Source organism: Pseudopodoces humilis, chromosome 6 (assembly GCF_049639895.1).
Source record: "Pseudopodoces humilis isolate 2021_Gansu_Grassland_sample_001 chromosome 6, ASM4963989v1, whole genome shotgun sequence".
Lineage (NCBI taxonomy): Eukaryota > Metazoa > Chordata > Aves > Passeriformes > Paridae > Pseudopodoces > Pseudopodoces humilis.
This window is the reverse complement of record NC_142205.1, coordinates 65,042,549-65,068,597: the sequence shown is the minus strand read 5'-3', so window position 1 is coordinate 65,068,597 and position 26,049 is coordinate 65,042,549.

Genomic DNA, 26,049 nt, shown 5'->3' with positions numbered 1-26,049 from the left:
TTTGCTTTCTGGGCAGCTATGCTGATCCTTTAGAATTCCCACTATTTCCAGTTATTGAATGATTACCTAGTTTGGTGTCTATGACCTACACTGACATTGAATTTTAATGCTGGACAAGGATACCCACAGGAGTAGCTTAAAACAAATCTAGTCCAGAAGAGCAGTTAACATGGCAGTTATTCTGAAGAAAATTTGGGTTGGGTGACTTTTTAATAGTGTATCATTGGGACCACACATATATTATAATGGTTAAAGCTATGGAAGATTAAAGATCACTAGGAAATTATGATTGAAATGTGAACAGCTGCTGAATGTCCAGTACTGTCCAACATGTTCATTAAGAAATAATAATAATTATTTGAATCTTCTGGAAGCTAATTCTTTCTTACTGGATTTTGTGTGAAAAAACTTTAAAGCCTCTGCAGTCCAGAGTCAGGAAGGTAATAAAGGAATGAACTGAAATAAAATATTCCCAAACAGTACCTGCAGACTGGTTGCCATAGATTTCTTCCCCAAGGAGCTTATAATTGGGACATTGGAAGGTTTTGATCTGTCATCAGTCATTCATGGGCTGAGGATCTGTGATTGTTTCTAAGAAAATTTCAAAATAAGAAAGGCAGAAGAAAAGTTAATTAATTCCACAACATTCTATATATATGAAAAGTTTTTGCTTTTCACCCAACCCAAATTAACCAAGAAGTAAGCTGCATCTTCTCTGGAAAATTTAGTAGACTGCAAATTTTTAAATGTTGAAAACCATGGAACTTCAAAGGTGTGAGGAAAGAAAGATACCTGGTGGTTATTAATGATTATAGACCCTTTAATTACTTTTGGCAATTTATATTCCCTAAAATTGTATTAATGATCTTAGTCTTTTCTTCTTTCCTGAACCACAGAATGTTTCTGTAAAAAGGTAAATGTTTCCGATGCTCTTATATTTATTTTTCATATTAAAAGAAATGCTCCACAGAAAATTTCCAAAAAGTTGAAAGATTTGTAGAAACAGGAAAGCCAACAAACTTTGGCAGTAAGAGATACTTGCAATTCATTCACAGTAATTTATCTCTTATTATTAAATTTACATGTATAGCACATCAAGACTGTTCTGTGATATGCTTGAGATATTTAACATTGCTTGTTTTCATATGATTCAATAGAGTTATAATTTTTTATTATGCCTTTCTCATAGAGAAGTGATCTAATGGAAGATTAGAAAAAATATTATTTATTCTTCCCTGTATTAATTCCCATGGCAGCTAAATGCAGTATAAGGGTTGCTTCAATTTTTTTCTGAACTTGCTTTACTTTGCCATAAAGGTACAATTTTTAGGTGGTGCTTTTTACTTCATTGAAGCTACTTTGAATCAAGTACTGCCTCAGCAAGAATTTAGGATTATTCATAGGACTACTCAACTCAAAGAATGTTTTTATACTAGAGGAATTGTGATTATCTTTAACTAAAAGCAACTAATCATCCTTGTTTAGTGGTGGTGACAGCTTTTTCTTTCAACAAGCAAGCAAAAAATACCACAGCAAAGCTAGACAAGCCACACACAGAATGTCCAGCCTGAAGTGTTCTAAAATACTCTAGAATTGTTTATTGTTGTATTCAATTTCTGTGTGTAATAATAGCACATTTTTATCTTTAAACTTAAGCTGGTGTATTGTTGCTCTAATTATTTTTTATGTATTTTATAATTTTTTAATGTATTATGTAAATTTTTTATGTATTTTAATGTATTTTTATGTATATATTTTATTATATTTTATGCATTTATTTTTTATTTATATGTACATAAAAAATTCTAGGACTAAATACCAACTCTTGTTCTGCTTTCATGGATTCCTATTATGTCTCCACTTAACAATATTTACCAGCAGGAAACAGTGATAAAACATATTCATGATTACTTTGATCTTTCTCATCTCTATTTGAATAGTCTTGGTCTTGATGTGGTCCTGCTGTTTATTTACTTGCTCACACAGCCTAGGAAAATAAAAGACAGAATCAATACTTTAGAATCTCCTGTCAGCTGTTGCTAAAGCATTTATGAGTAATTCTTGCTCTTTCTCAGGTGCTCTGCTCTGTTTTGCATCAGTCCTCCCCCTTTTGGTGCAGATTAGTGTATTTCTGCTTCAGAAATAGTGTGCTCCATTTATCTTTCTGCAAACAACTTCCTGTTTGCATGAAACAATTCTTGATTGCTGGACATTAAAATGCAAGATTTGTGGATTAAAATGAGAACAACCACTGTTACCTCTACTTCTCTCGTGTGTTGTTACTGCATCTGACACACCACGTTAGAAGGTACTATAAAAAGCAGGGGATAAATTCCATCATGTGCCTATTTAATGCTGCATTCTATACCTTAATGAAATGTTGGAAAGCAGTTCTGCCAGGGCTGGTGTTTAACTGCATTTAGGGAGAATTTAGGTGAGCATTATCTTTGCTCTATTTCACGGTCCAAGCTCAACTCTATGCTTCATGCATTAACTAGAATGATTTTTTTTTTTAAACAAATATATTTAGCTATTATTTTAAAGATGCTCGGTGGAGTGTTCAAAATGAAAAACAAATTAAGATGTATGGAAACCCATGAAGCTGAATGAGATTAATTTGCCAGTATCAACACATTCAGGGTATCTCGGTCTCCTTTGAATATTGCTTCATGTGAGTAATTGCCTTAACTCAGCCTTTTCAGTGAGTTAACTGCCAAGGTATAATCAACAAGGAATGTCTTGTGAATTCAAGGTGGAACTACAGACCTGGTTTTTTTAGTATTGTTGTTGAAACAGGATTTTCATCCCAGCAGGTAAAAAAAACCACAGAAGTAGGAAGCAGTAGAGTTTCATGGACTGGTTTGCAGACCAGTGCTTCTGGCTAATTTCCAATAAAGTGAAATAATTTATTTTCAAAGTGTTTTGAACTTCCCAACATTCTGCAACCTATCTCCGTTTCATGTCCTGCCATTTCTAAGAAATAAACCTGAACATCATTCACCACTCTGTTCAATCAAAAATCCCAAATCCAATTTATTAGAACAGAATGATTATAGCCTTTAATTTCTCTGTGAAGATATTATTGTTAATTAAATCAAAGTCCTTTCCATATGCAGTGCTAACAGTCCTAGCCCTGCATCCATTCTCCAAACACTGTTTGACATTGATGGACTAACTCAATTAAAGCATGAGCAATAGAGAAGGGATGTGGAGAGCTGAAGTGATCTTTAACAAGCCACCTTTAAAAATTGCAATAAATATTTCAAAATGAAATGTTCATAACTTTTGCTGAGGATACCCATTAATGAGACTGGATGGAAATTCAAGTCAGTTATTCTAAGTAAGGTTGCTTTTGCTTACACCACCTGTTTTCTTTTCAATTACGTTATACTGTCTTACAAACAGATCAAAACCAGAATGAAACAAGGGCAAAAACCACTTTTTTCCATAGCTAACAGTGAAGTAGGATTCCTTCTGTAATTTGACATTTTCTTGCAGTTCTTCTTTATAAAAAGGTAGCAAATATTTTTGTAAAACAGGGGCAGTATTTAAATGCATGCAGTAATTGCTGTTAGACTGCGCTAACTCCTAAAGAAAAACATCAGAACTTCAAAAATACATGTAAATATCTCTAATAAGCTGAATTACTTCCCCCAAATGTTAAAAATGTGGTTGAGGATTGATCTGTTGATTGACACTTCTAAATTAATATGCCGGTAACTGGATAGTCAAGGAACAACAAAGGAAGTGTCAAGTGTCACATTATGAAACAATTTTTTTCAAGGTCAAATATCTTTGACTTAGGTCCTTATTGTTTGATTTATAATTTTAGTTTGTTTCTTGATCATTGTCATGTTTGAATATCTTCCACACAATCTACAAATTCCAGACTGAAGTTTTAGGAGACATTTTCAAAATTTTTCAACTTTAAGAACATCCATCTTAAATATTTTTTAATCAGCTGTGTTCTGAGGCTGCATAGTTCATTTTATATCAGTGAAATAAAGACATGATCTGAATTTTTGAGATCTATCTTCTTAATATTTACTTTATAATATTTATTTTTTGTGTATTTTAACAGTTCATGTGGCTTCAGGTTTTGTTCAGATTCAAGAGGCTTCTGCTTGATTTTGCTGGAATAGAATTGATCTGAAAATATAATTTTTTTTGTAAGACCTACATTTAAATGTGACTGTTTAACTTACCCTGGAAATAATTAAATTACTTCAGACCACATGGCATAACTTTATTTCAATTGAAAAGTGATAACTTATTAGCTGCTGCAAGTGCCAAAGTATAAAAGAAAGGGAAGAAGCCTTTTTAACAGAACACTGGTATTGAATGTATGAAAGCATTTTCTTGGTCAATGTTTTTCTGGAGCCCCACAAAAGCATTTTTAATGTTAACACCTTATTTCTCCCATCTGTCCTCTGCTTGTTAAAGGTCACTAAAATGATAATGGAAAATATATCTGTGGAGGGGATGAGGCAATATATTTAAATCCCTTTTGTTGGAATATTAGAGTGACACACAATATTTTAAACCTACCAATCTCAGTGATAAGTGCATATGGAAGCCTTGCACGTCTAATAGTTTTTAATTAATATGCATTTATCTTTGCACTTGGGAGGATGGTCTAGAGGCTGAGGTACTTGGCTTGAATGTAAAAAATCCAGGGTCAGTTTTTAGTCAAGGCACAGGTATCCTTTGTGGTACGCATCTTTTCCATCTGCATTTGCCTCTGCCCTTGCTCTCCATCTCTAATGTAAAACTTTTATCTCCCTCACAGAATTTTGTAAGTCTAAAGAACTGCTCACAGGTTTGACAGATTTGGATAGTGTGGAGGAATATCAAGTATCTGCCTACACAGGCAGACTAGATTCAGGTGATTTGAGAAAAAATCCACTAGATAAATCCACCACCACTTAAAGGAGGAAGTGATGCACCTAGAAGTTGTGCAATAAAGCAAAGATCTTTACCAAAATATCTACTTCAAGTACAATAGGGGCAAATCACAACAATTTGTGTATAACCAAATTTTCTTTGTCACTCAGTACAGCTGTGTGCAACCTGATTAAGTGAACACTGCCTGGTAACGTCAGTACCAGGTTTAAATGCTGAATTGCCTTTTTTGATCTGTCTGGTGAGCAGACAGAATTAGGCCAGATTCAGGTAAAAAATATATTCTACTGTAGGTTTTTCTATAACATTTCTAAATGCCAGAAAGGAAGAGAATGATTTTATTTTATTTATTCTTTAGTCATAAATACCAACCATAAATGCATTTGGGAAAATGAAATAGGCACTGCTGACAGCCACTAAGCTCCTGCTCTGCAGCTACTGAGCCCTGCAGTTTCTGCCTGTGGACATGCTCTTAAAAGTATACTCTAAAGTCAGAAGTGGTGATAATGTTTAATTGCTAATGACCTGTCTAGAGTCCACTCTTTACAAAAGCCTCCAGCCTAGAATTTTGAGCAAATACACCTCCTTCTTATTTCAAAGTAGATTTTTTGTCATTTTTGACTTGAACAGAAGATCCTACACAGGAGTATTTTGAAATTTGCAGCCTGTTTATGCATGTATCTACTCATGCCCTAGTGTAGGTGATACTGGTGGCTAAACAACTTTATGGTATCCAAAATGAGGCAGTGCAGGTTCTCAAGTCTCTGCATGCACGTGTACATAAGTTATGTAATGATATATTTGCAGAACTTGGAGTCCCTAACCTAAGCCTCATTTCTATGGGTTAAAGAGAATTAAAAAGTAGGACAGCTGGTAGAGTTTCACCTAAGTTCGTATAAAAATTTAGATTTTAATTCAGTTTTATACAAATTTTAGCATGTGATGGAAGATGCATAATAGTCTCTTTAGTAAAATATATCCATATTGGTAATCATTTTAATTTCAAGAGAATGTGCTAAAAAAATTGGGTTGGATGTTTAAAAAAATAACAAAACATACGTAAACTAGCAACTGAACCTTCACCTAAGCACTGTTATAGTAAACACATAGCCATAGACTTCCTTTCAATCTCTTAAGTTGTTTGCAGGTGTGATTTTTCTCTTGCTGTATTGTTCCTGAGAAACTGGCTGTGGAGGGTGTACTGGATGATCCCAGTTTGAAGCAGAACTTTGATTTTTGCCACTTTCAGTCAGCTGTCTCTGCAGTGAAGTATGACTTGGCGTACGCCTATCAGTTATTTTCCTTTGAGCTCTGGAAGATGCTGTTCTGTGAACAGAAGAGCAATATGTTTGGTGGTCATGCCTTCTTCTGAGTTCCTAATGCTGGAGTTCTGACTCTGCAGGCTCTGGAACAAATGAGATCCATGGTGATTTTCTCAGGAGTATGAACAATGGAAAGCCCAAACCCTGAAGCTGCAAATCACACTGGGTGTCCTTTAGAGGTAGAGTTTGCCACCTGGATGGTAATTTGTCTGACATTTCTGTTTTTGTGGGTGACCTTTGTGAACAGTCTCTGCCTGAAAATGGAGTGCAAAAACTGTGATCATTCCTTTAAAAGTGACTGTCAGATAAATTACAATCCACCTGGCAAACAATTAGGAAACATTTGGTGTGCTTGCACATCCAGCTCTTCCAGAAAAGCAACTTTGTACACCGCACAATTCTGCTTTTCAGAGTTAAAAGATGCTATCTGTAATCTTTTGTGAAGAACTGTTGATAGTCTACTAGATGATGAACTAGACAGGGTTACAACAGTTGGACTAATGATAATTTTTCTATACTTTATCTGAACTATAGATTATGCTTTTTCCCTCAGCACTGGAGGTTTTGGAACTTTCAAGAACTCTCATAAAGTTTTGGACTAATGAACATCTCTTTGGAAGGGCAACTTTCTGAATTAGCATCACACATCTCTACAGTCTAGTAGAGTTCTTGGGCTTATTTATTTGGATTCTTTGCTTTTTCACCTGTTTTTCTCTACAGCAATACTCAGCCAAAAGAGTGTGGGATTTTTTTTTGTTTGTTTTTTTGGTTGTTGGTTCTGTTTGTTTTGTTTTTTGTTTGTTTTGTTTTTTGTTGGTCGTTTTTTGTTTGTTTGGGTTGTGGGTTTTTTTCAGGTTTTTGTTTTTCGTTTTTTGTCTTTTTGTGGTTTTTTTGGTCTTGTGAATCAGCATTGTTTTTTATATTTAATGCACAAGTCAGCAGTGTATTTGCTCTGTTACGTTCCCAAACACAACCCTCTTTTCAATTTTCAAGTAACTACAAATCACAAATAATCATCTAGCTTAGACATATATGACTACAGTGAGATAAATCCAATTTCTCCTGTCATTAGTGAGGCTCCACAGCCCCTCAGGCATCCATTTGAACTGTTAGAGCACCCAGCACATAGCAAATTAGGGTTATTCTGAATATGTTAAACAGTAACTAGTGATGCTTTTGTGAAGGGTTAAAAGAAGGTTTGACTGTAAACAGCCTGTAAATGATATAGCAAGAGCTGATTCTTCAGTGAGCTGTTTTCATATATATGGAATCTGCTCAATTATTAGCAATTATCTGAGCGTACAGTCATAGGGCTGGCTATAATGCCGTGAATATAAAATCAAGTTTTTTTAAGGTGCAGCACATAAGGCCTTGCCTGGATTTAAACACTCAAGTAGGTACTTTTATGCCACAGCCATCTCACAGGTGCTTTCAGTATTTTTACAGAATCAGACCTGCATGCATTTACATCATAGTTTCCTGATTTGGGTGTGAGCAACACAGGAACCAAGCAAAATATGGAAATCTGTGCTAAAAACAACAACAACAAAAAAACCAACTAAAAAAAATGTTTCTGTGTGAAATTTTTAAACAATTAAAAGGATAAAACATGTAATTACTGATATTTTTTATAACCATTTTATCTAAAGAGGATTAGTTAATGAATAAAAGATAAATGCTTTCAGTTAAAAAAGAAAAGAAAAAAGAAAAGAAAAAAGTTTTACATTAAATCTGAAATTTAGTACCATATAAAAGTTATCCATTCCTATAGCAAATGTGCTTGAAGCATGATGTCTAAACGACTTAAAAATACATGATTGCACTGAAGAAAAAGCATTTATAATTTAAATTAACATAATCAGTGCTTGTACCTGTAAGTACTCAATTTTGCTTCTAAGTAATTTTAATTATTAAATAGAATTAATCTTACATTGCAGGGAGGTTTCTGTAAAAACAGTGGAGACAAATAAGATTATATATGGTATATTAGAGCTAAGAAAAACTAAGTGTCATCTATTTATTATATTTCTTTATACCTAGCAGCCTTAAAAAATAGTCAAGTCTTCTCTTTGTGAATTACCATCATTATCATTAGCATTCTGATTTGTAGTCTCTCTCATTTCACAGATTTAGCCTGGATATGTTAGCTCTAATATCACCATGATTTGAATCAATAATAAAATGAAATGAGCAAACACAGTAGTGGGGATTTTAAATGAGAAATAAATAAGGATTCACGGCAGATAGAGCAATCGGAGTTCCACTGAAATCAATAGGCATTTGCACATGGAGTAACTCTAATGGAACAGGATTCTAAACAACCCTATAATAATTTAATGAGCTCCTGCAAACTGCTATTCTGAAGCACTGAAGGCATTTTTCCAATATAAATATAGAACACACAGCTTTTATATTCCATAGCTTACTCAAGAAAATATTTAAAGTAAATCTGTGGGATTTTTCGGGAGGTTTATTTTTGGTTTATGAATCACTGTAATTGCTGGATTTTTCAGAAGCAGCTTGCTAACCTGACATCTTTTTCTTGCTCTAATCCAATCTAGTTGCAACAGTATATGTAAATATCTATGAAGTTTCAGAAAAGAACCAAAATACTTGGCTTTTGCAATACACATGTACTGAATAGAGTGGGTCATAGATATTCATTGTATATAAACACATTGGGATTTAATAACTTTTTTATCCGTGAATTATCCATGACCCGCTAATGATTTTTTAATACGACTGTGTGTGTTTTATGTAGTTCATCAAATAATCTTACAACCACATTAGGCTTGTGGAATTTTGTAAGCGTTCCTCTGAGTATAATTTTCAGAATGAGTTATTCATGTTGGTTACCCAAGTCACAAGAAAGTGTGTCCATCCTGTTATTTGATGACCTAATGTCTGCAAAGAAGATGACTGGAGTAATTAGATCTTTGTGAAAAGGGTAGTTGTTAAGAAGACAAGCAAGGGTTGCAAATCTTAAAGCCTTCACGGTCTGGTTTTTTGTACTTTGTAGGGAAAGAGCATCATACACAGCAGAACACTACCTGCAGTAGAAATATGAGCTCTTTTGTGAGCAAAAAAGGCCTAAGCTAGATTTGTGAGAAACCTTCTTAACTACGTAGCCCCTGTAAGCAGCAGCTGCTTTGGAATCCTTCTCTGAGCATGGTAAAGCTGCTTGTGAGGCAAAATGGCCAGTCAGATTTTACAGAGTTCTTGTTTTGTATTTCATACTGTGCTTTCCAAAATCTCTTTAATAAGCCTTCTGTTGCCTAAATATAGAATTCAAACATTAAACAGCTTCAAAAAACCTGAGTAGTTGCTCTCTTTTCAGTGAGTATACATGTAGTCATATTTCAAACTATTTTCTTCATATCTATAAAAGTTTTTATAGTTAGTTTCTTAAAGAAAGGATGATTTAGGACCTCTCTGCCTCTGTTCATCACTTTTTCCAATAACTTTTGAACTTAACTGGCCAATTTAAGTCATATCAGAAAGAACTGGTAAATGGAATGTAAAGAGTAAAAAAAAAAAGTCCAGTGAAGGAAAGCCTGATAAGACTGGCATGTTATACAGCCTTTGTGGTAGCAGCTGTGGTGTTTTTTGTGATGAATGTAAGAGTCAGAATTTATTGTAGCATTCTGAGAAGGCTGTGAGGGCACTGGGTTGTATCAGACTAGGCTTCATTAGCTCCACCATTGATGAAGGCTTTGTTTCATTTTTAAATTTTTAAATGAAAGTCAATATTCTCGACATGAAAAATCTTGTTTTATTGCATGTTTCATGACAGAAACTAATTCCTGCTGATATCTCTACTCTCACAGTTGTGATTTCAAGTAACGTGGGGGAAGTAAGGATGTTGGCTAATGGAATATGACTCCAGAGATCAAGGACACCTCAGGACACCTAAGAGATAGAGCTCAGATGTGTGGGTATATCCTCCCTGCTGATTCTCATCCTTTACTGCTGTACTTCTCACATGATGCTTTAAGATGGGATATTTCCAAGGGGCATCTGAACCCTCTTGTAGGACTAGCAGAGGGTTAATGAGATTAGGAAAATGATTTTTCATTTCTATTCAGGAAAGGAAAAGAAAGAAACTAACCTGTGCATTTATCACATAAAACAAACTGCCACTGTAAGCAGAATTTTTGAAGTAATCCATTTAGTATTGGATAACCATCATATGAAAAATATGAGCAAAGAAAGGGAGCAGTGGAGAGTGAGGGCCACGGGCTGAAATTTAGTTTCTGTTATTGGGTAATTCCATCAACTTCTGGTTTCTTTCCCCATACATTTCTATTTGAATTCTGCTATCTTAATTTTGTATGAAAGTGTCAGTCCAGTCTTCACTTTCTGGAAGGGTGGGTTTTTCCTAAAGGCCAACACATTTCTGCAGCATTGGTTTCTTTTTTACAAGTGGAAGGGCAAAAATAAAGTTCTGTACAATATGCTGCATACAGATATTTTCCAGAAATAGCAGCTTGTGCATTTTCTGCATACAAGAAGAATAACAGTAAATAAGGAAATGTTAGGGGAAATTGAGACAACTACTTTAAAAAACATTTAGTAGCTCACAATGACTTCTAATAGTAGGTTATAGATAAGGGATCTGGAAAACTGCTAACTACTCAGAAATATCTCAGGGAAAAAAAAAAGTAATAGCAGGGTTGTAGGAGTTTTATTTTTAAAAGATTTTCGCTACCAAAGTCTACTGTAGAAAATATATTTAAAATCATTATTGTTGGTTTACATTTAAAGCTATGACACATTTTCAAATCATTCTCTGAGGCAGGCATTAGGAAAAAGATTGTTAGATGATTGTATCAACACTTTATTAAAAAGGTAGACTACTGTGGAACAATTACTTTATTTATGAGTTTGACTTTTGAAAGTTAATGAAGAAGCTTTACTATGGTAAGAGTGGATGATGTTTTCTTATCTGCATATTAAACAAAGGTGAGCAGACAGATTTTCTTTCCCATTAAAATAGGAAAGTTAAAGAAAATAAAGAAAATAAAGAAAATAAAGAAAATAAAGGTGTGAAGGATTATTTCCTCACTTCATTTGAAGATTTATAAATCTGCAACCTCCTTGAGGTATGTAAAATCTTAGAAAAAAATCTATTTATATGATACCAGGACAGTTTTCCTGAATCTCAGCATCTAGAGGAGACTGAAGGTTGCATGGAAGATGATCTTTATCTGAAGGCAGGGAAACCACATGCTTTTCTAAGTGTCCATGGAACCTGAAGTTTTATGATTTACTTAGACCTCAGGCTCCAAGGGAAACATTAATATGCATAAACAATCTTAGTGTCTTCTCCCAGGTGAAAACTGAGAGGATGAGAGGAAATGGCCCCAGGCCACACCAGGGGAGGTTTAGATTGGATATTAGGAAAATTTCTTCGTTTCAAGAGTGATTAGGCATTGTAACCAGATGTCCAGGGAATTTGTAGAGCCACTATCCCTGGAAGTGTTCAAAAATCATGTGGAGGTGGCACTTAGGGACATGTGGTGAACATGGTGGCAGTGCCAGACTGATGGTTGGGCTTGATGACCTTAGAGGTCTTTTTTAATCTTAATTATATGATTTTAAATTTAATCCTTTTGTGGGTCTTTCTGTTGATGCTTGCTTGGTTACTTTATCACCTACTGGACAAGAAAAAGGGTGATATTGCTGCTGCATTAAATGAATAGAAATAAATCTGATGTTTCTCTTGACCACCTGAGATTAACAAATCCATACCCTCTTCAGAAGAAGATATATGCTTTGAGGGGCTCAGTAATCTTTAACATTTCCCTTTCTCACTTTCATTTTTTTGGTCAAACTTGCTTTCTCACACCTATGTACATATTAGCTCTCTCACAGTCATGTGCCATTGACAAGATTGCTTGCAGGGAGTGCTTCCACTCTGGGTAGTTCTGATAAGGAGCATAAATATCTGCAAGGTATGTCCTGCAAACAGATCCCTGGGTAACTAATCTGTAGTCCTGCACATTGTGTGTGGTGAGTTAAATTGATCAAAAGTCATTTGAAATCGCTCAATGAGAATGGCAAACTGCTTTTAACTAATAAGTAAAAAATAGCAAATAAATCCTGTGCCTGAAATCATACCCTCTTATCCTTTGCCATACCACTCAGACATCTAAGTGGGCATCTCCATTTTCACCACCTCCACTTTAAAGAACTTCTTCCTAATGGTAAGTGTTTCTAACTAGCTTTTCTAAGAAGTGAGCATTTGTCTTGTTTATTCCTAAAGCAGAGCTGGACAGGAGTGACAGCCATAGAGCTGTTTGCTTTTCTTCATATGTATTTTCTTTAGCACCAGGAGAGTGATGTGAACCATGCAGCAATCTCAGCAGCCACCTTGACTTTGCCCTTGAAGTTGATCCACTATGTAGAAAAGGATGCAATAGTCAAAAGAAAAGAGGCAGCACAAGTGACACGATGGCTCACACAGCTTAAGCATGCCTGCACAAGGACTACTGGCATCTACACTCTGCATGCAGCAACATTTGTGCAATTTACATTCAGCAGTCAGTGACAGCCCAGAGAACAGGACCTGAATTGAATGAAAGACTACTGAATGCTGCTTTCACCCTCTCTTTGCATTTTAGGACAAAGGACACCAGTTTGTATCATCTGACATTACCTCTTTACTGTACACATTTAATTTAGCCAGGAAAATTACCTAGCTAAGCTTCTGTAGGTGCCAGAAGAGAAAGTGTTTTCCTGACTACACCTCAAAGCCTCTTTGCTCTTTGCTTTGAATTGCTTTTTCCATACTGACTGCTGGGGAGGCTTTGCCACATGATGTATTTGCCACAGTAGGTGCCTGCAGACCCTCTCACCAAGTAGCCAGCCTGGTATGCTTTAACTGTACAGTGAATGACTATTGGATTTGCCCCCTTGTAGGCAAAGGTGGGACTGCTGGCATGCTGGTTTGCCTTAGAAGTGCCAATTCCTTTTAAGTGAGGCAGTTCTGAGGGCACAGAAAGCTTCTGTCAAATTAGGAAAGAGGAGTAACTTGTAAAAGAATATAGCTTGGAAATCCTACATGCCATATACTATGGCTTTAGGGGCCTTCAAGTTAATCAGGTGTTGAGTTAGGTATTTCAGGACTGTAGCTCTGGATTTGGTATCTCTGCCTTAATTCTGTAATCAACATCCAAGGTTTCTTCTACTGATTGTGAGCTCTGATGTTTTAAGTTAGCAATCTAAATTTTAATGCTAGAATGTCTGGACCCAAACTCTCCGAAACCAGTATTTATTCCCTTACCATTTACTGCGTGGCTGCTCTTTTAGTGCTGCTGTTAATATTTTGAAGGGATTCTTCAGCTCCTTGTCTTGCTCTGGGAAGTCAGGATGAAGGTTTTTGAGTTTTGTGGCATGCTGTGCTGTTTGCTGTAAGATATTCCAATATCTTCTGCATGTGAAGCGTGATATATTTTCCACATAAGGAAGGGACAGGGGAAGAAAAAGATACTAATTTGAGGCTTGCTAAGAAAGTCAGATAAATAATTGTGTCAAATAGAAAAGGACAAAACTAGTAGGAAAAGACATTGGGTTTTCAGCGTTCTTGGAGGGCATTAAAACAATAAAAGCAAAAAATAATAAAATTATAAGAAGTGCTCAAGAATCTCTAAAATATTAATTGGGTGCTAAAAGTGAATGCACATGCGCAATACTTCCTTTTAACAGCAGTAACCTGAAATGACCACCTGCTGCCTCTGCAGGCCTTCAGAGTGCCCTTCCCCTCTGCAGCTCTTTTCCTTTGATAAACTTCGACAGAAGAATCACGGCCTGTGGCTGCTCCAAGTGTGGCTTGGAGCTGTAGGCCCCTTATCAGTTTGTGATCTATTTTTTAAGACGTGGCATTTTTCCTCTGAATGGCATCCTGCTGGTGTTGTGTAGTTAATCTGCTGGAGTTGTAGAAGTTCATGTGTCAGTATAACTTCTTTTGTTGGTCAGAGGCACTGTTAATAGTGACAATAAATGCACAGCATTTTATGAAAATATCAGATACTGTCAACTCTGAAAGCCATGTTTATGTTGCTTGCTTATGGAATACTTAGAAAAACATTAGAAAAATATCATGTTAGTTATAAAACTACACTGTTTATCTTTGACTAATGTGTGCTTGAGGGAAAATATAGATGTGGAATGGAAACCTAAGTAAGAGGACTGGTTACTACTGACAAGGCATGAGAGGAGAGGAGGAAGAACATTAAAATTGTCTTTTAAGGGTATGGCTTGTAGGAGGCAATTAGACAAAACAAAAACAATGTCACAGAATCACAGAGTGATTTGGGTTGGACGAGACCTTTAAGACCATGGCAGGGATACCTTCTGCTAGACCAGGTTGCTCAGAGCCCTGCCCAGCCTGGCCTTAAGCACTTCCAGACATGGGACATCCACAGTGTCTCTAGGGAACCTGTTCCAGGGCCTCACCATCCTTCTAGTAAAGAATATTTCTGAATATCTGATCTAAACCAACTCTCTTTCAGTGTGAAGCCTCAACCCAAACATCAATACTGTTAATCTTTTTGCCAGATGAGAACCAGTTGAAAACAGTGACGGATGCTTGGACTCCATGTTGATTTCTAACATTAGCCATGAAAGCTCCATACAGAATTTCTGCCATGGTTACAGTTTGAGAGGAGATTGAGCTGTAGAGAGGGCAAGCAGCTCCCTAAGGATAACAAATGGACCACTACACATGTTGAGTTTGGAGTCTGAGTAGTGCCAGAGGTCCAGGCTGCCTGGCATGGGGTTTAGAAAGGAACGTGAGCATATGAAAGAAAGGGAGGACAGTTGTTTAAAGAATGAATTTGAGCTGCTGTTGTAGTCCTGTTTCAGAAAGATGGGGACGGTGGAGTGACTCATGTAAAGATTCTCTAAATCTCCCCCCAGTGCTGGCCATGCTGAAGCTTTAGCTTTCTGTGGAGAAGTGTCTGTACTGTTATGTAGTATATAACTATACACTGTAATATAGATGCTGTTACAGCCCTAGTGTGGCCCTCAGGCTGCCTTTGTTCCCCCCAAAACTTTGTAATTCTCTCCCCACAGGACAAGTAAAAAAATCCTTTACCAATAGTGTATTTAACACAAAAAAAAAAGGTGTTTGACACTGGATTTATATTTTCCATAGAGGAGTGTGCCTACAAGTTGAGGATTAGTCATTTAAGCTTTCCAAATGCAATTTAAATTGTAAATGTAAACTATCAGAAGGAAACACCTGTAAGTATTAAATCAGGCAGTGCTGACTTTCAACCATATCAATAATTTGTAACAGGACAATGAATTTGTACCATCCAATCAGAACAAATAAATAGTATCTTCTTATTATCATAAAGGCAATAAAAAGACTTGCACAGCATTCTTTAGCTAATTTGTCTTTCATTCTGCACCATAAAGATAACAAAGTGTGGTGTTCTCTTAGAACATATTGTTTTACTCTCTATATTTTTCACCACTATAGGCTGGAGTATATTGTTTTTTAATTTGCTGATGGAAACCGTCAATTAGAATTAGCTTGAGTGCTGTGGGAGGATAACGACAATAGGTATGAAAGGAGCAGAATAGTATCTAGCATAAATTAATGATGCATTTATTGTGCATCTCATTAGCTTGGTGCAGGCCTTATTCTATGACTAGATAACTTACTGTTGTATCAAAAGCTGGGAGAGTAGGAGGATTTGGTTGGGGAACCATCTAATTATAGTCACTCTCCTTAGAATGGAGGACTCTACTCCTTTGATAAAAATCTGATTAAAAGAAATGATATTTTTCCAAATGTCAACATGTTATAGGCAGCTGCAGCCTGTGCAAATATATTCTGACACCCATGTCATTTACTGACTCTGTCTAAGACTTGTAAAACTTTCTGTTGAAAAGAAAAAGTCCTCACTACTTAGGAAAGACAAATTGCTTTAAACCTTTTATAACTTTAAAAAAATGCTTTCCATTTAGAGTTCTGTAAGAACTTGTAACTATTTCAAGTTCAAAGTTCAAATTTTCAAAGACAAATTGCTTTAAACCTTTTATAACTTTAAAAAATGCTTTCCATTCAGAGTTCTATAAGCACTTGCAACTATTTCCAACTGGGGGGGAAATTATTCTCCCTCATTATGGATCCCAACCTTCTAATAAAAGTTACTATGCTAATATTGGGATTATGTTGGTTTTCTGTTTCTCTAATCAAGACAGTTATTTTAAAAATTATGAAGCCAGACTTCCAGCTACTATCACTGACTATACTGAAAACTTGTTGCTCAGCAAAGTCTGAAAACATCCATGTGCCTCAGTTAATCTGTTCAAAGGTTTCTTTGTGGACACATGGGATGGATCCTGGACACTTAACCCTGTAGGGCAGTTAGGAGCAGGATGCATTCCTATCAGTGTTCCAGACAGGAACAAGGATGGATGCATACAAATAGTTTTATTTTCATGTGCAAGTATGTTTAATGTAGATAGGTATATTAATAAATCTATGTGTTTGTATTTTAAAAGGTGTCAAATATTAAGATTTTTTGAAATTTGAATTTTCTTTAAATGCAGAAACACAGAAAAGGACAATAAATTTAATTCTGAGGATTAGGGTTTATTTTGGGCACAGAAATAGCCTGATGACCTATGGAAAAATTCCTAACTAGCTACAATATATATTCTCTGAAAATCACTAATAATGTGCCATTATGCATTCTCTAATGTATAGTGGGTTTGTTTTCAGTCTTAGGAGACAGGCAAAATTTTTGAAGATTTACCATCCACTTGCAATAAAAGAAGAAAAAGAAAATCAAGTTGTGTAATTAAGTCAGCTGGAATTAATTAAAATAGTCAGATCAATGTGTAGTCCTTCCTGCCATCCACTGTACAGTTGGTATGTAATTTCTAATTAATGTTTAAATTGCAGTTCACTTTTACATAATATTTAATTCATAGCTATAAGCAAAGCATATAATCTAACGGCAAAGTGAATAATATCTCCATGAAAGAATATGCCACCTTAAAAGTATGAGAAAGAGAAAATACAAAGGTGGTTTTGTTCTCTTTTAAAATAAAAATAAATATTTCAAAAGCTTATTTGTTTCATCTTTAAGTAAACTAAAATTTTATGTGAGACGAGAGCAGCAGAGTAATTGGGGCAGTAATATTTTTTAAGATGAAACTTGCAAAACATAAAATCTGAATTATGGTGACAATTCCATGCAAGCTGACAATTTCTGAGTATTGCCTTTGAAATCCAACTCTTGTGCCAGATCTCTGACTCAATGATGAAGAAAATGATCTCTTCACTGTTGAGACTAATTTAATCAGGAATGTAAAATTTGGGTCTGGATCAACCGAAAATAGTTTGCACTTTGTAAGGCTAACATGTTCTTTAGCTAGAATTAGATTTATTAACTTATTAATTTGAGTGTGGAACTGGAATTAATAATAATTACAGAAAAGAAAAAAAAGCCCCTATGTTTCTCTGGATAAATACAAGCTGTAATTGTTTTAATAAAAAGGACAGAATGAATTTAACCACATTTGCTTTATTTATCCCTCTTGTTGGAAGGAAAAGAAGAAACACCTCTGAAATATTCTATCTGGTCATTTAGAGGGATGAAAATACAGGTTTGTAGCTCTTAAGAAATTGAATCTGAGCATGGAGCATTTCCTCCTCTTATCAGGAGACACATTTAAACATTGTGGTTGGGAGTATGAAAGGTCATGAAGCACTGCATAAACTCTTATGTCTTGAAGTACCTCTGAACTTAAAGTTTTATCTCACAAACTATTTACTGTATAAATCTGAATGAAGAGTTTTGTTCTTATTGCATTTCTTGGTGGTGGGGAAGAATAAGGTTATTTTGGGCTTTTTGTGCTGGTTATGACCTGGTACTGGATGAAAAATAGCAGTCACATTTAAAAAATAATAATAAAAAAGGATAAAAGAGGTGCAAGGTAAAGACCCACATATAGGGTCCTCTATAAATTGTAGGACACAGCCTTAGAAAAAAATCATGAAAGTGTCAGAACAAATTTTAGCAATGTGATCTAAACTTGAAATTTTTTTTAGGTTTGCTTTATTTTTTTTTTCCTGCAGAAAGTTTAATAACAGGAGAAAAAAATGCCAACCTGTAAATGTCGAGTTTTAAATTAAAAAAAGAAGTGAAATATGAAAGGAAGTCTATTTTGATAACAGGCTGCATAGAAGAAAGAGAATAAATAATGAGAGCTGTGCCTAAAGTGGCAGCCTTAGATTCAGTGTCGTTCTAGGAATGACAGGCAGCACTGACTTCTTGTTATTTAATGACAGACAAGGCTGGTGATGCCTTATTGCAAACCGAAGCAATCTTGGTTTAATCATTAATAAAGCAGTGGTAAATTTCTGCCAACACAAACAAACTTTCAAACAAGCTTTAGTTTTGGGCTTGGATACCTGCTAATTTGAGCAAATGGCTATGTGTTGAAGGAAGAGGCAGGGGGAAGCAGCAAAAATGTTGGAAAACGAATCATCATCCCCAGTGAATAGGTAAAATTGCCTGCAGGTGTTCAGATATTTCACTGCTGAACACTGAAGTCTGTGTAAAAAGGATTCCAATCCCATACCTGTTACAGAAGACTGATAAAATTTTTTCCCTCTCTTGAGACTGAAGAAATGTAATCAAGCATGGAAACGCTCTTTGTGCAAATTGCACTGGCATAAATAGAAGAAAAAAATGGAACAAGACTACACCAATTTTCCTGGTTGGGTTGTGTGAGTGTGACTTTAGAGATGCTACTGATACAGTTATTTCACTTGGGACTAGGAGTTCATAGATGTTTCTCTGATATTGGGTTGAAAATCAGACTCTCTGAATAATTTTCCATGTTTTTTTGTGTCTGCCTGGTTATGTAGACAAGGTACTGCTGAGAAATAGTAGCTGTGTAGTGCAGAAAATCCTGCTCTCATCCAGGTTCTGACACATATTTCTGAGTGCCACCTGCTGGCTTTGGCCCCTTACACAGCCTCAGCATGCAGGGATTTTTCTGAAAGTGTGTGTGCAGTGCCTTTTCCTGGGCACATCTTAAGGGAATACGATTCTGTCATGCCTGTCAGCTCTCTTAGGGACATCCAGGCCAAAGGATGGCAACTGTGTATGCATTCAAAGGCTTTCCTAGTATCCACGTTTTGCTGGATAAAACTCCAGTTATTGCTGCTTATCTTTGCTCTGCTCTTCTCATGATGCAAAGAGGCAGTGAGAGAAAAGGAAAAAAAAAATGAAAATAGAGGAAAAATGCTTATTATTCTGAATAGGGAAAGTTTATCTTGAAAATGTGCTGCCTGCATCGCTGTGTGAGAGTGCTCATGTTGAAATGTCTGTTCTTGTGTCTAGGAATTGCTCAGTAAAATGGCAGAAAAAGTCATGCTCATGTTAATAAATCCCTAAAGGACTTTACCTGAAGAATTTCAGACACCATTTGTGCATGGCAAGTGTGCTATATTTAAAAGAGGAGAGAGTAGGCACATGGTAGAAATGCATCTTGTGGAAATCTAGGTCTGTGATGACAATTTGGCTACAACTGAACTCTTAACTACATGATTGGGGTGTTGATAAAGCAAAATAGAGCTTGTCCCTTGAAAGGGTCTGCTCTGAACAGACACTGTCTTCCACTGGATGGGAAGTGCCACGATGAAAAGCACTTGTTTATTCTCCTGACTCCCACGGAGAGCAGGCAGGAGTAAAGTGACTTGTTACTGAAATGCACGTAGCTCCCGGTGGATTGCTATTTACAAACTGCCAGAAGACAGGCTGTCTCTCCCAGTGGCATTCTCTGAGGAGGCCTCTGTGTTATCTGTGACATTCATTACACGTGTGCCTGCACAGCACCTGTCAGTCACTCTCAGCCAGAGAGACATCCATCACTTCCTGAGACGTCTGATGAGTTAGTTGAACAAATTAAAAAATACAGAATGTTGGAGTTGAGTGAGCTGTGGATAACTAAGAAAGCTCAGGCAAGGTAGACAAGCATATACAAAGCCCTAGCCTCTTTTTTCTGTGATTTAGTATTTTTGCAGTCCCTAGTCAGGTGTCTCTGTTTCGAAAGTGTTTGAGAAATACTTTCCTTTGTCTTTAAGCACTGAGAATTTAAAATGTGGCATGGTTTGAGTTTTGTTTGTTTGTTTGTTGTGTGTGGGGGTTTTGTATTTTTTTTTTATTTTGTTGTTGGATCTTCCCCAGAGCTAGGAACAGAGAGTGAGTGCATGGCCCTGTGGCAGTCCCAGGGAATCCCATCTGAGTCTATTTCCTGAATGCTCTGCTGGTTTTGACAAAAGTTTTATCAGACTAGGGATGTCTTGAGTGAAATGTTTCAGGGTCAGTTCATTCGCATTTTTTAATGAAAATTTTTAAGCAGCTCAAAACTACCCTGGCTTACAGGGGAAGAGAAAGTGGCTGTAATATATAATGAAACAAATGGGAAAAAAAGAAAGTAGATCGCAAAGAATAAATGAATATAAATGAGAAGTTAGGAATTGAAGACATTTGTAAAGGAAGCAGAAGGATACACAAAGAAATAGCCATTTAATTAAGGACTTTGATAAGTTTTTTAAAGTGAAAAAGCAGTAGTAATGCTGGTGCTGGCTTGTTACTATGTGGAAAAGGCAGAAATGTATGCAATAATACAGAAAAACAGAGGTAGTCAACAAATATTTCTGTTACTTGGCTAACAAACTACTATTCTGAATTCCATGTTAACTTGTTCAGCTTTTATTTTTTGCTAAGACCCTGGGTTTCCCAGCTCAAGTGTGTTCATTACCCATCTCCTCTGGATAGATTTAGGAGGCATAGGAAAGTGCAGCCAGAGAAATTGTTGATTAAGCAGAAGTAGGGAGGGGTCAGCAGTAGCAGGAAAGTTGTAAGGTGGTAAATATTTGGAAATGAGGGGGGAAGAATTACTTAAATAAAGATTTGTGATTTTCAAGGTTTCATTTTGAACAGGTTTTCATTCGTACCTTGATCCTTTTCTCCTTAATCTGCCAAATTGTGTGTCTCTTCAAATCCCTTGGGTTCCTTAGTAGTCTTCACCCTGGGAACCAAACAACTTTGCTTTTTCTGTGTTCAAGAAGACTGATATTCCCTTCTTGCAACCCTTTTTACTCCCCAAGCAGGCGTCTCATGTATTGCTCCCTTATTGTCTAACTTGCTGCCTTTCCCAAGTGGAGCTTGCTACAGGTTAATGTGTAAAATTCAAAGTTAGTGCTGATCCAAAATATTCCACTACATTCTCTGTGGAAAAGAAGCAGGGTGATGGCCAAATGATGATGCTGAAGCTGAAATACCTTGTTTCAACAATTAATGAGGATGAAAATGGACCTGACCTTGGACCTCTTAAAATCAGCACTTCTTCATAGTATGTCCAAACATTACAGAAAAAGTGTCCCAGAGGATCACTGCCTTTGCTTTTCAATAAAACTGGCACTGGAAAAATCCAGAGGATGAGAGGAAATCTATTGTTGAGCCAATATTTTGAAAGGGTGAAAGAGGGTACAATGGTAATTATAGGCCTGTCAGACTGACATGCATCTTAGGCAAAATAATGGCATGCCTGATATAGGACTCAATTATAAAGAGTGAAATAAGGGTAATAATAACTGTTAGACATGTGGAAGACAGATACTGTAAAGCTGATATGACACCTTTTTGATGAGATTACTATTTGGGTTGATAGGTCTGAGAGAACAGTTGAAGTAAGGGAGGCTTTTTTTATGGCAGAAGGGGACTTGGGAGGGCAAAAGAATTTTGATTTAGCAGCTAGAAGAGTACAAAATTGCCTCAGTACATACTGTATGGTTGAAGAGTGGCTAAATGAGTGATGAGTAATCACCAAGCAGTCACAGGTCTCGTGCTCTTAGTCAGGGATGGCCAGACAGTGTACCAGGGCTTGCCAGTGGTCTGGAATAAATATCACCAATGTGCAGATGATGCAAAGACTGAGAGACCTTTCTTGAATCCATTAGTTTGTCTGTATTTGTGTGAAACAAGGTAAAAATGCTCTTTTTTTCCCCTAGGTACTCAAGTACTTTAGGGTTTTTTTTGCAGTCATCTAATAAATACAGATATGTCTTAAGTTCCACCAATCCTTGTGATAATTCTGTCAAGCAGCACCAATTTCCTTTTCAATTAAAAAATAATGTTTTGCAAAAATGTGAATTTTAAAACAACATTTACTACTGTTACTTCTGACATATGAATATACTGGTTAATTATAGCCATTCCATTTGTTTTCTCACTGTGACTTTCTCCATCTAGAATTTTTTCCTCCTTCATAGAATGTGCAGAGATCTGCTGATAAGATGCTGTGTGTTCAATAACATTGCAAGAGAAATATTTTACCTGATGATGTAGCATCAGTCTTTAGAGAATTTCGATTGTAGATAGTCTTCAAATACATTTTTCTTCATCATCATTGTGCTTTTTCTAACTTGCATGCAATTAAGATTCTGGTGTAAGTGAGACTTCCTGGAGTTTAAAGACCCTGACTACCCCAAACAACTTTGAAAAACCGTCATTTCTAAATATTTTGTCTGCACAATTGTCAATCTTTTTGATCAGTTCAATGCTCTTGTTGCATCCCACTCTACAGCACAACAATATTCCCTCTCACTGAAGCAGAATTCAGAAATCAGCTAAGTAGGTTTAAAATGAATAAAATTAGCAATATCTTACTAGACCTTCATTATTCATCTATCTTTTCAAATATTTAGTGTCTGTACCAGAGGTCTGAATTTCATATGTTCAGTCAAAGGTTGTAGAAGAAGTGGTCAAGCAGTATAAATTCCATATTATTATTATTATTATTATTATTATTATTATTATTATTATTATTATATTTTCTCTTATCAGTATTTCTGTTCATTCTTCACTTATTATCTATGAACATCAAAAAATATCTCTCTCTGTAATGAAGAATTGTTGTTTATTGTTTGGCAGTTCAGTTTAGACACACTAGACTGTAGATTGGCACATTTCTTTCTCTCTTGCTCATTAGCAGGGAGCCTTTAGTCTCTTCTTTCTCATCTTTTTTTTTAATAATCACAATATCCCACTTTTCCAGTGGGACTTAGCCCAAGATTGAATAGAGAATTAGACTCACATCAGGCAGGCTGAACTTATAATACTGCTGAAGAAGTAATATAACATGAAAAACGAGACATTCCCTCTCTACATATGGTTTTAATTATTGTAGCTTTTGGAGTCTAATTCAAAAAATACACTACAATTAAAAAAAAATCATGAAGGAATTGAAGTTGAAAATTTTGCTTTATCTTTTAAAACAGAAGTATTCTGTTTGAAACATGGTTTAAATAATCTGCTGTGTCTAAAACTTGTATTAAGAATTGCTTATTGAATAAGAGTTTTTGAGATTATTAATAAAAATCTGGATTTAAAAATTTCTTATATGCCTTTGCACTTGTATTTTTAGCTATTGGGTCACCAAACTGATCACCAAAGGATTGTATTTTAAGCATACAAGCAATCTTTTTTTTTTCCCCCTTCCTACTTTTATTGTCTTGGAGTTTTTGGGTTAGTGAATACAAGTAAAAAAACCTCAGATTAAATATTTTCTCTGACCTATAATCAAATGTACTGTCTTCATACAATTTTATGACATTTATTTTCCAGAATATCATCCCTATTTACCACCAAATTTAAATAACTTTGGAATTCAAACATATCTGTAACCGAATGTCAGTTAAATTTGCTCATGCTGTGTGATTGAAATATGTGCAAAGATTTGTCTTTTAATTAAAGATGGTCAATATGAGAGAGAAAATAATATTTAAGTTGGTTATGAAGTGATTAAACAACGTTAGGGTGTGGTCTTCTTGGTGTGTTCTTGCTGCACTTGGCAGTACAGAGGTGATCTGCATACCCCTGTTTTTAATCAGGGTATGATAGGCACTTATACAAAGTTAACTGAGGATTGATCATGTTCAAATTTATTTAAGTTCAGTTAAAAATGTCCTTTTTCTTCATCAGGATTTGGGTCAGGTCCAGTGATGTTAACACAGTTAGAAGGTCTTTATACCCTACAAAAAGACAAAATCATACTCTTGAGGAGTATGTTACTTTTACCTGTTGAGAATTCTGCCAAAATATGATTGCACTTTTCACACCTAGACTCAGAACACCTCTTCTCTTATTCAGTGCAGAGGTGAAAGCTGTCTGATTGCTCACCTGCTAATCCCTCCCCACTAGCTTTTGAACCAGCTGTTCACCTTCAGCTAGTTTAGAACTAAGGCAGGAGTCTTGAAACTGCAAGTTTCATGAAAACCCAAAGCAGTGACAAAATAGCAAAAAGCCACATGTTTTTCCTCCCTGTGCTCTAAGGAAAATCCAGAAACAGCTCAGCTGTTTTATGCTCTGGATGGTTGCAGGCAGCAGGTCAAGCAGCATGAAAATAATTGTCTGGTGACTACATGTGCTGTCTGCTGGCTGATGGAAAAGCCACAGGGATGCTTGTAAAGGTGCTGTGGAGCACAGTGGGGTAAAAAAAGAAGCCATGAGACAGTAGATGACTTTATGGTGGTATAGATATAAGAGGAAGTGAAGATAAACTTCCATAAGAAAGCCTGCCTCATCAGTTTTTCTGAGGTCAGAAGTGCTCTGGAAGTGCTAATCATGATAATATTGTAACAATAAAGCTATTTGAACTATAGTAACACACATTCTGATATAAAAAATGAAAAATATAGTTCTATGAACATGTCTGGGTGTGTGAAGGAGAAATACAGTTCAGAACTTTGTCATTCTAAGCTATAGAAACATAAATTAGTGAAGTTAGACACTAGAGAGGTAATTGAAATGGCTGCCTTGTTTTGGGGATGGGGCTGTGAGAGTGTGTACTCCAGTGCAGGGTTGTGTACACCACTGCAGCAATGCCATGCACTCCCAATGTCGGACTGCTGCACAATTCAGATCACTCTTTTAATAACTCCTTCTTGTTAATGGAGCTTTCACATCTTCCTGCTGCTGAGTTTGTGATACTTTGCTCTGAAGAACTTTTTCCTCTGTTTTTGAAAAAAGAAAAAAAAAGAGAGACCTGCATAAACAATTATGCAGGAATGAATTTTGAATTCACCATTTACAGGAATTTAGGTAGGTTATCTGAGTAGTAGTTTCCTATGTAACAGTGTAACATTTCCCTCACCTCTGAGTTGTATAGTCTATTCTTGGAAGTCTAGTTCCCAAGCAAATGCTAGAAGCACACTGGAAGGACCCATGGTTTTGACAACAGCACAAGTTTTTCAGACTGCACTGATCTTTCAAATACGTGTTTCCATGTTTTCCTTACAATGGAAAAAAAGTTGTACAGGTCTAACCCAAATTTAAGTTACAAGCATCTTTAGTAAAATGCTGTTTATGTCATGTCCCCAGCAGAAAAAGCATTTTGGAGTATCAAAATTTTCCTATTTAACCTAAGTAAAATATGTATTTGAGGTTTGAAATCTTTGGATGGTTATGCCTTGGAAATAAAAGGGGGAGTAAGGGATTTTAATAAGAAAGTAGCATCGTGCATAGGTGAGTGTAATACACAAAACAGCACAATAAAATGCAGCCACAGAACTTCACTGGGTAGCTCACAGATGCTCTGGTCCAACCTTAGTGGGAAGTCATGTAAATGCTTTCTCATTTGAAATGTTCCAGTTTCCATCCATAAACTGGAAATTGGTAAAGTTAATTGTAGCTGCCAGCTGGAAACACCCGGTTTCTGTTGGTGACTACATTTGGCGTAGCGGGAAGAAATTTGCAGTCCGCACATACGGAGGCAAACAGAGAACTGC